Here is a 14,631-nt window from a genome sequence, read left to right on the forward strand (position 1 = left end):
ATTTACGGCCCGGGGGTCGGTTTAATACGGCCCTCCAACAGCCCTCCCTGCTCTGTGTAATGTGGCCCTCCCACGGCCCTCCCTTCTATGGCAGACAGTCTTCTGGTTGAGAGCAGAGGGCAGTGCGCATGCCTGACTGCGGCGCGTTCTCCCTGGTCTGTGTAAATGCGGCTGTCGCACAGCCCTCCCTTCCGTGGCAGACAGTCTTCCGCTTGAGAGCAGTGCGCATGCGTGACTGCGCCGCGCTGGGAGCGACAGAGGGCGGTGACGTCAGGGCCGGGCTTCCAGCGTGAAGTGTGTTTCTCTTCCCCTCCCAGCTGCCGAGCAGAGACTTCAGCTCCAGCTACCTTTTTCACCCTTCACATTAGTGCAGGTAAGTTTTTTTTAAATTTATTTTCAATACATTGTGAAAACTCAGCTGTCAGTTGATCTGAATCTTATGAAATGAAAAGTATGTCGTTTCAATTAACTTGGCATAAAATAATTTATTTGCATTTGATTGTAATGGTTCAAAGAATGTTCGGAAAAATGTTCGGCCCTCCACCATGTTCACTTCATCCAATCTGGCCCTTTTTGAAAAAAGTTTGGACACCCCTGTTATAAAGCATTGAGGCTGGGCATGGGACCTTCTATGGTAGAAGTGATAGATTATATAGACAAGCGAATCTATGGAACATGCCCTGTATGGATTAATCTACATATGAACTGTTCCGCTATTTGTCTCCTGACTAAGACACCATTATATCTGGGACATCAGGATGAGCGATGGATGTGGATGCTCACTCGAGACCACTTTGTTGACTCCCTTTATGGATGCTGATGCCCTGCATCCCCCTCTATATCAATATCCAAGGCAATTGACCTCTTCACATCCAATTTTTATGGTCCTGAAGAAGCTAACAAGCAAAACGCGTTGACCTTTGGAGGATATAATGCTATAGAAGACAATGCCAGTACTACTTGGGCTGGTTAACCATGTATTGTTTTTAAATGATGTCACTTTAATATGTATTCTAATAAAAATGTAAACTTACAAATGCAAGTTTGTCCTATACTGTACCAGTAATGTCCCATTATGTTCTTTCTTGGTATTTTCTTAATTGTTTATTAGGGATGAGGTACAGTGCAGTCTACAGTATAATCAGTTTATTTTGCTGAACATGTACATTATAAAGTAGAAGTGTCGGTATGCGACATGGTATTTAGTGAAGTGTCCCCTTTAGCGGTCTGATTATTGCAGCCGTTGACTAAAAATATTCTGTAGCTGCCTTATAAAAACATTCAATATACTGTTAATAATTGCCATGTTAAAGTGAGGATCTCTTGTGTGCTTTGATGTGAGACCTAAGGCTAGATATCTCAGGAAAGGCATTTGGTACTACTGTTTAACAAGATTGAGGCAGACCAAATGGGGAGGGGATGGTGGTCTGGCCTGCTGAAAATGTCCTCTCAGCACCATAGATTATCTTTATATTTATTTTCCAAGGCCATGGTGATGGTTTTGTCCTCATCCTTAAACCCTGCAGGCAGCAAACTTGAAGATATAGAAGTCCTTCCTTCTTTTTTTTAATGGGCCAGGGAAATGAAAAGGTAGGGAGTTCAGTGAAAACATCTGGGTATGTTGAAGATGGACCATGGTGGAAGGGAGGCTGGGGATTCTGACTTCTCTGGAGTTCATTTGCTGCTTTTTCTGGGTCTGTGACTCTGAAGTGTAGAGAGTAGATACTGATAACCTGTATTTCCAGAAGGATAGCCATAGCAATCTGCACATTTCTGTTGTGACCGGTAGCACACTGGAAGAACTTTGGACAGGAGGCACCTATGTGTAACCATATGGAGATGTTTCAGATGTTCCATTTAAGAAGCCTATTTTAGTAATAGAGTGCACCTGTAACAGGTTATTTACATTTTTTTTTTTCTCACACTTCTCATTTTCTGATGATGCCAGAGGGTTTGAGGTTCACATCCGTAAGCGGCTTTATACTGGAAAGAGAGGGAGCTCTCCCAAAACAAAAACAGCACATGGTGAGGGAAACTTGTAATGTTGTAACTATGGGCATATGACTTTGTGGCTGCTTTGTTTTCTCTTTGCTGGAGTTGGGCTTTAAAGCAATAAACATTTTTGAGGTTAGTGTGCCTTTAACGTGTCACTTTAATTTTTTTACTTCGAGTTATGTTTGGTTTTTCTCATAGCCGTTAAATCCAGTTAATGTTTTGAGATGACTTGCCCTTCATTGTGGGAGGCTTCTTGAACTTGGATAGACTTTTTTTTTTTTTTTTTTTTTAATTATTTTATTGTATTCTTTTTTAAGATGCATGTGGCTCACAGAAACTGTGATGCTAAGCCACAGTGAACTCTTTACCGAGTTGGCTTATAGTTTATTTTTTATAGATCTCCAAACTGCTCAGTCCAGCAGGGATGAATCCAGCACTTATTTCCCTGTTTTTAGCAAATTCCCTGCCAAGTGTGTATGTATATATGTGCTAAGCAAGTCTATAGGATGCTGTTATTTGTAGATTGGTTTATACTTTGTTTAACAAATTTTTTTTGTTGCTGGGTAGTTGGCCTCTAGCCATTTTTCTGAAATATTTTTCTTATGCCAAATAGATGTGAACATTTTTATTTTTTTTTTCATTTTTATTAGAATACTTATAAAAACAATCATACTAACACACTTCTCTTCTGTGTTGCAGTCCCTTAAAACAAAGTAATTTCCCTGATAAAACAAAAAATTAGCTCATATTCAACAATCTTCTGGTACAGGATCAACAATGGTTCATACAATAGAAAATATTCCATGCATGTCTCCACTAATAAAGGGAAAGGGACAGAATTATATCAGGTGTGTGAGGCTCACTGGATTTGAAGTTGATTGAACATTTGAATAAGCTCAAGCGACATTGATGGCTGTGGATTTGTTGGGCATAAAGCCCTTTTTCGTCAAGGTGAAAATTTTTGCTGATAACCTTGGATAAGGAACATCTAACATGATGGCTATTGACATAGCACATCTATTGGTAACCGCAAAATAAGGCAGTAGGAATTGGGATGTAGAGATTTCCCAGGCGAAGCACTATTAGAATGGCTTTATACATAAAGGCCGATGGTGAGCTGCATTCCAAGGACACATTGATTGTATTAAGCAATCAGGATAAAAAGAGTGTCCAAATATGTTTTATCAATATTGGCTAGTAAACCATCTGTTTCTGGAACCTTGTTATTAGGTGGGTAGACAGGGGCACCTGCCCTTCAAATAAAAATGGGAGTCTAGGATGAGAATCTCTACTAAAAACAGGCAGTGAAATAATTTTATAGGATTTCAACTAGTTGTTGAATAGTATAAGACCGCTTGAGGACATACAGACATGCATGACTTGAGAAATATATACTGTATCTCAAGATATAGGTGTGTGTGACTTGGAGACCTTTATGGATAACTCTTATTATCCATACTCTTCTATTCCCAGGGTAGAAGAGATGAATTCACATACGGCATTCTCATAATCCCTTACATATGTAGTAGAGTTCTTTGTGCCTGTGCAGTTGTCACCAACAAATGGCCTCCTCAATGTTATGGTTTTTTTTTTTTTTTTTTTTCTCCAGTACTACTATTTTTAATAAATTTTAATAAGCTTTACAAACTTTCAGAAAAGTTGAGAAAAGGGTTGCCCACTCTTTCTCTGAGATTTTAACATGGCTTTTAATAATGGACATCTGTGGTGACAAGAGACCACTAAAAAAATGTATCAGTGGGATGCAGCGATTTATTTTTAGAGATACGTTCTCAGAGATGCATTGTACTAGAGGAGGTAGAAAAACTTTTTTTAAATATTTTTTTATTTTCCATATATAATACATATTTCATCACTATTCTCATACAAAAACCATTTCCAAATCATTAATTACATTTCTTACTATCTTTATTCCCATTACCTCCCCCCCTCTATCTAATTTCCCCTCCTCCCCAAATAAAACCTCCCTCCCCCCATATAAACCCACTGCATTGTCTATTACCTCTTTTCCCAACTAGAATATAGAATATATAAATACTTCAATCTCTCTCACACTGCTACTTCAGGTAGAAAAACTGTTTTAACCCAACAGGATTGAACTTCCAAAGCCTAACCTAGCCTATCTCTGGATTAATTGTAAAATGGTAAACCTTGAGGAGAGTGATTGGAAAGGGCTTTAGGGGAGTAGCTCTTCTTTTGTATAAATAGAATTACATTCCAGCATCCGACAGATTGAATCTATCTATCTATAAAGGGTACAATGGGTTTTTGAAAAACCGGAAACGTTTTTTGTTTTTGCTTTTTTTCCCCCATGAACGGTACATGATACAGCAGCTAGACAAAGTTCTTTCAGCAGATTACCAAGGTATGATGGGCAGCAAGGAGAATGAACAGTGGGAGGACACTTGTCTATCTCTGGATTGATAATGTTATTAAAATCACTGATAGCAAAAAATCATATTGTTTGCCTTTAGCAAACTAACAATTCACAAGGGTATCATGGTGGAATATGTACTATAGCAATTATACATTTTAATGTAGAGTAAAGCTCCATAAAGAAATACAAATCTTCAATTTGAATTTGTTTCCTTCTGAATACAAAATAACTGCATTTTCTGATGTATTCTTATACTGACACCTTTGAATATGTTGAGTAACGAGTGAATTTCCTGGGTGTAATCAGGTTTTTAAAGATATTTCTTAGTATCTGGCACTGCATGTGTCTCCTGTAGACAAAGAAGAGCAGTTACATATTGTCATGAAGAATGTAAACCAGAAGATCTTTTCATGGCATCCCCCCAATCCAGGCACATTCCAGGAAACCACAATAACATGTCCTGTTACCCTGGGGTCAGCCATAGTAAATGCAAAGATAACTAGCTTTACAGGATTTAAAAATGAGTGAGAAGTGTACTTCAAATATGAAACGTTCTGGAGTGTCCTACAATATTCAGACCCAGAATTATGTCCCAATGGGGACTGTACTGTGGGACCTGAAAAGTCAAAACACAAAAAAAGCACACTCTACAATTATAATCCTTTTGGAATTGGTGTGGGGGGGGGAGAATAGAGTGTACATCAAACTGTCCTCTGCCAAAAAAAATATACAAATCAAAGGGCATCTTGTGGACAAAATATCTGAAGGTAGAGTGGTGTAATTATGCTTCGTAGTTCCCTATATCAAAGGATACTTTGTTCAGGATCCTGACTGGGCCTGACCCCAAAATGGTTAAGAATTATTAGAGAAGAGTTGAAGTTCTCTTTCATTATGATTGAGTAACATGTGCAGGTGCATGGAAACGAGTCTTTCCTTGAACAAACTCCTCTTAATTGTACTAGAAATGGCATAGTGTAATAAGATGGCACTTCACCTTGGTCCTCTTTATTTGCACATCTGGAGAGAAAACTGGAAGGAAAAAAGAGATCATTCCCCTATTCAGTGTAATATTCTTCAGTGCCTGCACTCCACATAGATTTGTATCACAATCTTGGTAGGTCAATAAAGAGGCTAGTAGAAGCCTTGGAAAATTGCCCAGGTAGAAACCATGTGCACCCTTCCCATTGCACTGGTATATTTCCTAAACAAGGAGAACCCAAATCCCCATCCCATTCTGCCCAAACACCCCTCCATGTTGGCCTATGTATCCATAGGCTTTTACAGGCAGAAAAAAAAAAAACATTTCTTGCGAAATCATGAGAGGAGTGTTTGAGAAGAAAAAAAAAATGTGCATTTAGGTGTGTTAATGCATTCTGATGACCAGAAGAAATTAATATTGCAAGCACGCATAAATGCTTATCGAAGTTTTTACCACATTTTTTGAGGTTCTATGCTCACTAGCTTATGCCTAAGCTCTTAGCAGGAGTTATGTGTGTGTGTGTGTGTGTGTGTGTGTGTGTGTGTTTTTTGTTATTTTTTTGTTTTTTTTTCTGCCCCTAGAAGTGTCCATGCACACTATTGTAGGCTAGAAGCAATATTCAAGCTTCAGCTTCTAGGAGCAGGAAAAAAAAACCTTTTTTTTTTTAGTTTTGATGGGAGCGTTTTGCCTGCAGAAAAAAAAGCTAAACACTCCTAATGGCTTGTTCTACATGTACTCTAGAAATGCTAACAAAATGCAAATGCTCCTAAATAAACCGCTATTACCTGCGTTTTTTTTTTTTTTTTTTGTTTTTTTTTTTTAATTCAGCGTTTTTACAGAAAAAAAAAAAAAAACGCTAGTGTGCATGGAACCTTTTGGCTGCTTTTCTCCTTTTAAAGTGGAGTTCCACTCACCCTGTCAAAAAATAAGTCAGCAGCTACAAAAACTGTAGCTGCTGACTTTTAAAAAAAAAAAAAAAACAGCCACTTATCTGTCCCTCGCAGCCCGTTTCACTGGCCGTCCTGTATTCCAGGAGGCCGGCATCTTCATTGTTGGCACCTGGCTGTGATAGCTTGTGGCTTCACAGCCGGGTACCCACTGCGCATGCGCGAGTAGCGCTGCGCTTCATGAATGGTCCTGTAGTCTTCTGGGACCTGTCACGTGTCCCAAAAGACTACAGGGAGGGAGAGAGGACACCTTCCGCTTCTGATCACCTATGTGATTGGACTGGAAGTGGGAGCGGGTACCTGTTGAATTATTATTATTACTATACAGTATTTATAAAGCGCCAATAGTTTGCTCAGTGCTGTACATTACAAAAGGGGGGCAGAACATTGAATTCAGGTACTCACTCCTCCCCGCCCCCCCCCCCCCCAAAGGTGCCAATCCTTAATGGGGAGCGGGGAGCAGTCCTTAAAGCGGAACTTCCCCTTTTGGGTGGAGATCCGCTTTAAGCAGGAAAGACCTCTAAAGGAGTACAGTGTGCAATGAAATCTTACATTCTAAACTTGTCCATGTTAGATTTTGCTTTCTAAGGGTTGTATTTTTTTTTTTTTTAATTTTTATTAATAGTAATCTCTTATGTTGACTTGCAAATACAGTTGCAAGAAAAAGTATGTGAACCCCTTGGGATTACGTGGAGTTTTGCATGAATTGGGCATAAAATGTGCTCTGAACGTCATCTAAGTCACACCAATAGAAGAACACAGTCTGCTGAACATAATACTACACAAACATTAGATGTTGCCATGGTTTAATTGCACATAACATGTACACATTCACAGTGCAGGGAGGAAAAAGTATGTGAGGCCCTAGCTTAATGACTTCTCCCAGAGCTAATTGGAGCCAGGAGTGAGCCAACCTTGACTCCAATCAGTGTGATGATATTGGATGTGTTGCTGACAGCTGTCCTGCCCTTAAAAAACACACACCTGTTTTGGGTTTACTGGTTTCAAGAAGCACTGTCTGATGTGAACCATGCCTGGCAGAAAAGAGCTCTCAGAAGACCTACGATCAAAAATTGTTGACTTGCATGAAGCTGGAAAGGGTTACAAAAGTATCTCCAAAAGCCTTGATGTTCATGTGTCCACGGTAAGACGGACTGTCTACAAATGGAGAAAGTTTAGCACTGTTGCTACTCTCCCTAGGCGTGGTCGTCCTGTAAAAATGACTGCAAGAGCACAGCGCAGAATGCTGCATGAGGTAAAGAAGAATCCCAGAGTGTCAGCTAAAGACCTACAGAAATCTCTGGCACATGCTAACATTTTTGTTGACACATCTACAATAAGGAAAACATTAAACAAGAATGGAGTACATGGGAGGACACCACGGAGGAAGCCATTGCTGTCCAAAAAGAAGATTGCAGCACGTTTGAAGTTTGCAAAAGAGCACCTGGATGTTCCACAGCACTACTGGCAAAATATACTGTGGACAGATGAAACCAAGATTGAGTTGTTTGGGAAGAACACACAACACTATGTGTGGAGAAAAAAAGGCACAGCACACCAACATCAAAACCTCATCCCCACTGTGAAACATGGCGGAGGGAGCATCATGGTTTGGGGCTGCTTTGCTGCCTCAGGGCCTGGACGGATTGTTATCATTGATGGGAAAATTAATTCCAGAGTTTATCAAGACATTTAGCAGGAAAATGTACGACTATCTGACCAACTGAAGCTCCGCAGAGGATGGGTGATGCAACAGGACAATGACCCAAAGCATACAAGTCATTCAACAAAACAATGGCTGCAACAGCACAGAATACGCCTTCTGGAGTGGCCCAGTCAGAGTCCTGACCTCAACCCCATTGAAATGCTGTGGCACGACCTTAAGAGAGCGATTCACACCAGACATCCCAAGAATATTGCTACACTGAAACAGTTTTGTGAAGAGGAGTGGTCCAAAATGACTCCAGATCATTGTGCAGGTCTGATCTGCAACTACAGGAAACGTTTGGTTGAGGTTATTGCTGCCAAAGGAGGGTCAACCAGTTATTAAGTCCAAAGGTTCACATACTTTTTCCTCCCTGCACTGTGAATGTTTACATGTTATGTGCAATTAAACCATGGCAACATCTAATGTTTGTGTAGTATTATGTTCAGCAGACTGTGTTCTTCTATTGTTGTGACTTAGATGACGTTCAGAGCACATTTTATGCCCAATTCATGCAAAACTCCACGTAATCCCAAGGGGTTCACATACTTTTTCTTGCAACTGTAAGTGGTTTGAGGAGTGATTGCAATAGGTTATGCAGAACATTATCCATTGGAAAGTTACTGTATCTTGTCATCTGAATTTGTCTAGTCTAGGGAAAAAAGCGACATTGTACTACTCAGTCCTGGATTCCAGCCGGGGCTGCCTGCAGCTGTTTCCGTAATACATGTATTCATCTATGACAATTGTTGACATTAGCAGGTTTACAAATGCCTGCCACACCCGGGATCCCTAGAGGAAACCCTTCTCTGGCCACTGCACTTGAGTCTGATGTCACAGCAGGCTGAAGCCACTCTGTCCTTAACTGACAATGGAATGTATGAGATCTGTACAACTGTTGTCTCTATAGCAGTTGTGGCCCCAAAATAAATAAGTTGCCGGAGTGCCTACAGTTATTTATTGAGAGGAGAGGCCCTTGTCTACTTGCAGTGGCCTTGGACAGCTCATACTGTGAACTTGGCTGTGGCCGCAGTATTTTTCCTGATAGATTACCTCTTATGCTAAGAATGTTGCTGCCCACAGCTTTCACTTTGCTTTAAAGTTGACTGTCTAGCCTTCCCCAGATAACAAGTAGAATCTTGCTAACACTCCACCTGTGTTTGTGACCTGGTCACTAGGAATTTTGTCATATAATGTGTCATCGTGACTAATATGTTCCGTCTTTTTTACAGTTTACTAATTGCAGACACTGCTTCCAGTGATTAGATGTGATTTAGAGCGGTCTTGGGGCTATAGATGCGAAAGTCGTATGCTTTCCTATAGATGGGTGATTTTTAGCTGTATTTAAAGCCAAAATCCAGACTAAAACCATAATTTCTTCCGTTTTATATATCTTGCCTTACTGGCCTGCATCCTCCGTGTGCTTTCCCACTTTCATTGATTAGTGAACCTATGGTGATTTTGCAAGTGTTTACCCGAAGCTCTGCTTCAAAGTGCAAATTAAATCCGTAATTAACCCAAAAGCAAAGATGTATTTTACGGTAGCTTACCAGTTTTTTAGATGTGGAGGCTTCATTAGTTTCATCCTTTTTAGGCTTTCTTTTACTCTTCACTTGGTGATTTGGCAACTAAGCTATGCTGCTAGCTAGAGGTGTCGTCCTAAGATGGGAAGTGTCACACTGGCTGGATCACCAGGTGGAAATTAAAGGCACTAAAGCCTAAGAAAATAAAACTAATGTAGCCACCACGCCTAGTGATTGGTAAGTTGCAGCAGTACATTGATAGTGTTGTTGTTTTGTGGGGGGGGGGTTAATGAAAACCAAAGTTCAATAAAGACCTTATTTCATTCAGAAGTCATGGACAAAGATCAGGCTCTCTCGAAGCAATGTACAGGAAGTTCTTTTCAGGCAGATTTAGGTATTTTGACCCCATAGACTTCGATGGGAGCACCTTTTAACAAGACACAAAAATGTGTTCAGTACATAAGGTCTGTGGGGCCAAAAAATGTGCAATCCTGCCCCAAAGAAGATCCTGTATGATACATTGTTCCGAAAACATGTCACAAAAAAATCATAAAAAAGCCTTTTTAAATCACCTGAATAAGCTTATAAATGAATGCAACCTTAATCTAGAACTGTGTATACTTAATAAAATAAGAGCAAGCATGTTAAATGTGAGGGTTACATAAAACCACAATAATATAAAATCAAATGCCTCTTCCCCTTTCTTAACTTGAGGTCCATGTAAATTTCTTGTGGCCCTATTTAATGTTTTCAAGCAGGACTTATAGGACTCCAAACTTCGACCACTCAGTGTTCTGTGCTATAATAATTGAACTGCAGAGAGTAGCCGACAGAATTATGAGTCCCTGGCTTGTGGAATCGGCGGCTTGGGATAAAGATACCCGTAGACTTGGAGAATGGTTTCCAATTCTGGTATTTTTCAACTGGAATAAGCAATGTTGTAATGTCTGTGGGGTGACCTTCGGCAATGATGACTGAGGTTCAGCAGGGAAAACTGCAATCAGACTGCTTAGAAAACCTTGCCCAATTGCTATTGTTTCCTCTAGGACAGTGGTCGGCAAGCCGCGGCTCGCGAGCCACATGCGGCTCTTTACATGCTTTAATGCGGCTCTTGTGTGCCGGGCGCCTGCACCCCTCCCTCCTCTCGGGCGGCTGGGACTCTGCAGCGTGATCCAAAAAAAAACCAGCCAGGGCAGCGCGCTCAAATGCAATGATTGGCCAGTCTCGCTGCCACTCACATCCTGATAGCCAGTGATTGGCTGTCAGGATGTGTGTAGGCGGGGCAGCGTGACGAACGTGAGAGGAGCTAGGCTCCTCTCACAGTCCGCCCTGAAGACCGGAACGGCGCGGGAACACGACGAGAGGAACGCGCGGAGCAAAGGTAAGTGAATTGACACAGGGGGGACTTGGCTTACTACTTGCTACTTACTTACTACTACTATATGAGGGATGAATTACTATATGGGGGATGAATTACTATATGGGGGATGAATTACTATATGGGGGATGAATTACTATATGGGGGATGAATTACTATGGGGGATGAATTACTATATGGGGGATGAATTACTATATGGGGGATGAATTACTATATGGTGGATGAATTACTATATGGTGGATGAATTACTATATGGGGGATGAATTACTATATGGGGGATGAATTACTATATGGGGGATGAATTACTATGGGGGGGATGAATTACTATGGGGGATGAATTACTATATGGGGGATGAATTACTATATGGGGGATGAATTACTATATGGTGGATGAATTACTATGGGGGATGAATTACTATAAATACTTATTGAAACTAAAAACAGTGTACCATCCTATGTATTTTCAGTTTTAAAAATGTGGCTCTCAAAATAAATTTCAATCGTGGTTTTGGCGAGATTTGGCTCAGTTGAAAAAAAAGGTTGCCCACCACTGCTCTAGGACAACAAGACTGAATTTACAGTGTGCCTCTCCATGCTCTTCTCAATAGGCCTAAACTTGAATGTTTGCCGATTTGTGTTCAGAAATGTGCTTGTTTGCACAGATGCTTGAAGATGGTCAGGCCATGCCTACTTGTTTACCCACCCTGTACTGCCTATGGCCAGTTGTAGATGATCTAGGACTCTGGGTTACTGGTAACTAGAGGATTTTCCACAGCTTACTGGATCCATGCCAGGATAAAAGACAAAATCCTTGGCTAGGTATTTTCTATCCCTGTGGTCAACTGTCACATTATTTAAAATGATTTTTCAAGTTGGTTGAAATATTAAGCAGAACTTTATAAGAAGTAACATTCTTTATCAAATATCATAAATTCCACATTAATAATTATGCTCCCAAAATTAGTGTGTGAAGTAAATTGCTTCCAGCATTGTTCCTGCTTCTTCTTGCTGAAGGCTGCCTTTTTTTTTCTGAAGCCTAGAGCCCCTGAACAGCAGGAAATCTTTAGGCTGTCAGGAGATTGGTCTCTACATTTTCGGCAGTGCCAAAAAATAGAGAGCAACTGAGCATGTTAAGAGCAAGGTGAGAGTGTATTATTGGATTTTAAACAATATAGGCACTTATTTTTAATGTTTTACATAGCTATACCTGCAAAAGGAGATGGTCTGAAGTGATCTAGAAGGACTTAACTTTCTGAAAATAGTTCCACTTTAAGTTAAATTGTATGTAACCTCTTGAGACAAGTAAGAAACACTCTTGAAATGGAGGCTGGTATTCTTTTATAGACCAATACTATCACCTTTTTAAATTTGCTCTTCCATATTAACTTGTAATCATTGGACTCTTTATAGTTCTCTTATTCCTGAAGTGAATCAGGACTTTTGACCAGAAGATAGAACAGATCTGCCAATCACACCTATGACAAACTGATGCATCATCCTTACCAATATCTGTAGGTATAAAGGTCGAGACTAGTCCTCATGTTATCCAGCCTGCGTTGTGAAGACTGTTAATGTCAGTTGTTCATGCTCATCACCCTGTCATTTTTGATGCACTGGCAGAAGCATAAAGGTGCCTATGGGTAGTAGATAGCCACTGGTGATGATGGTGATCATAACCTGTTTTGCCATTTAGTGAGGAGAGGGGGAACACTGCAGATGACAGACTGCCAAAGGGGAAAACACAATTGATCAGCAGGTTCAGAACCCCAGGACAACAGACACATGAATATTGTGTGATCACATCATAAGCAGATGTATTAGGTGACTGTCTGCCTGCAAACATGTTGCATTTTCAGTGCGTTCCTAAAACAAAAGTTTTTTAGGTCCAATATTTTTTTAGTGGTTTTCAAGCTGCATTATTTGATTCATTACCATACAGTATACTTTTACATTAACACTCCATATGTCAGCAAAGTACTGCAATTAAACTTTTGTATTTTGTTGACTCTGCTTATTCAAAGTCCCATGTGTCAAAGCTCTACATTCGTTTTAATGATTACTTGCCATAAGGATTATTACTTTTAGCAGTGACAGCCAATAAGAGCTCAATATAAGTCACAAGGCTGAAAATGTTTGCTATGGAAGATAGCACGTTATTACTGGGGCAGCGCAGTGGCTAAATAGTTAGCACTTCCGCCTGGCAGTACTAGGGTCATTGGTTCGAATCCCAGCCATGGCACCACCTGCCTGGAGTTTGCATGTTCTCCCTGTGCCTGCGTGGGTTTCCTCTGGGTACTCTGGTTTCCTCCCACACTCCAAAGACATGCTGGTAGGTTAATTAGCTCCTGTCTAAATTGGCCCTAATATGTGTATGTATGAACGAAAGTTAGGGACCTTAGATTGTATGCCCCTTGAGGGTTAGGGACTGATGTGAATGTACAATATATATGTGTAAAGCGCTGCGTAAATTGACGGCGCTATATAAGTACCTGAAATAAATAACTGAAATCCACTAAATGCTGATAATACTCTTCTTGTTTTTGTGGTCCATTCACCCACCAGTGCTCATCCCATGCCATGTTCTGCATTTTACAATACAGAAGCCCCATACTGCATCATCTGATTTCCCTATGAGGCTGTATTGTCAAATCTGGAAGTAGTGTGGTGTATTGTGCTGCAATCTGACTGAAGGCATCATCCGGAGAAGACACTGCAAACATGGCTCAGATATGTAAAATTATTTTAAGTACTTTCAGGCATGACATCCCACCCATTGCTGGTATTTTACTGTTAAAATTTTTTGCTTTAAGAGTTCCATTTCGGAATGGTACTTTTGGAATTCTTCTTTATTTGTGTAAATTGCTGACCTCAAAGTTCTCCTACATAGCACAAATGTCCTCCCATTAATGCTAAGCAAAATGGAAAATGGGAATGTCAAATGTGGTATGACATGAACTTGAGGGGGACATCGATCTGCTGATGGTATTTACATCAGTCATGTCCCAGCGGTTGGACATCAAGTGCAACTTGATTCTTAGATGAAACCTAAGCTGGCATTGGTTGGCGGTGTCATTTGATAAGGTGGAATGTGGATAATGCAGACAGTATATATCTTGACACTTCTGAAGTGGATGTTTTATGTTTCTATGCATGTATCAGCATTGACAGTCGCTGCCTTTCATTTGAGTCCCAAATGTGAGATATAACATGGACCCTGCCAGTTGTGATGGCATTGCAAGTTGCAATTTTCTGAAAGACATTTAGCAGAAAGTGGACGTTGTTGTTGTACAAATTGTAATAAGAATTATAGGCTGCCATTGCTGACCTCTACCGGAAAATGCTGTTACCTGGCTTCCCTTGGCTTCAATATTTTGAGGCGGTAGGCAGTGCCAGAATGCCGGATCTTGTTCCTTATCGATGATGTAAACTATTGAAGCTGCTGGATCACCTTGGCACTCACAAGTAGCCTTTTAGAAAACGGCCAGGAAGTGTCCTATGTTTCTCTGTTTTGACAATTGTTTGTTAACATAAACCATTTACTGGGTACAATTGGCTAAACTGAGAATTCTCAAATTCTTCAAATTCCCCTTTACCTCAAAGCAATTGTGTTGGTAACATCAGTCCTCATGCCTAGCACTTGACTGCCTGGTCACATGCTCTCCCATACCTAGAAGTGCCAGATATTTTTACTAGCTGTGTGGTAAATCAA

General features: G+C 40.4%; 1 protein-coding gene across 2 annotated transcripts in view; it reads left to right on the forward strand.

Annotated features, from left to right (window-relative positions):
• The window catches only part of PLEKHA4 (pleckstrin homology domain containing A4), a 130,292-nt gene that overhangs the window by 30,318 nt on the left and 85,343 nt on the right, over positions 1-14,631 (forward strand). The gene's annotated exons all lie outside the window — the stretch shown is intronic.

This window comes from Staurois parvus, unplaced genomic scaffold (assembly GCF_062004578.1).
Source record: "Staurois parvus isolate SC_StPar_1 unplaced genomic scaffold, SC_StPar_1.0 ptg000548l, whole genome shotgun sequence".
NCBI classification, from domain to species: Eukaryota; Metazoa; Chordata; class Amphibia; order Anura; family Ranidae; genus Staurois; species Staurois parvus.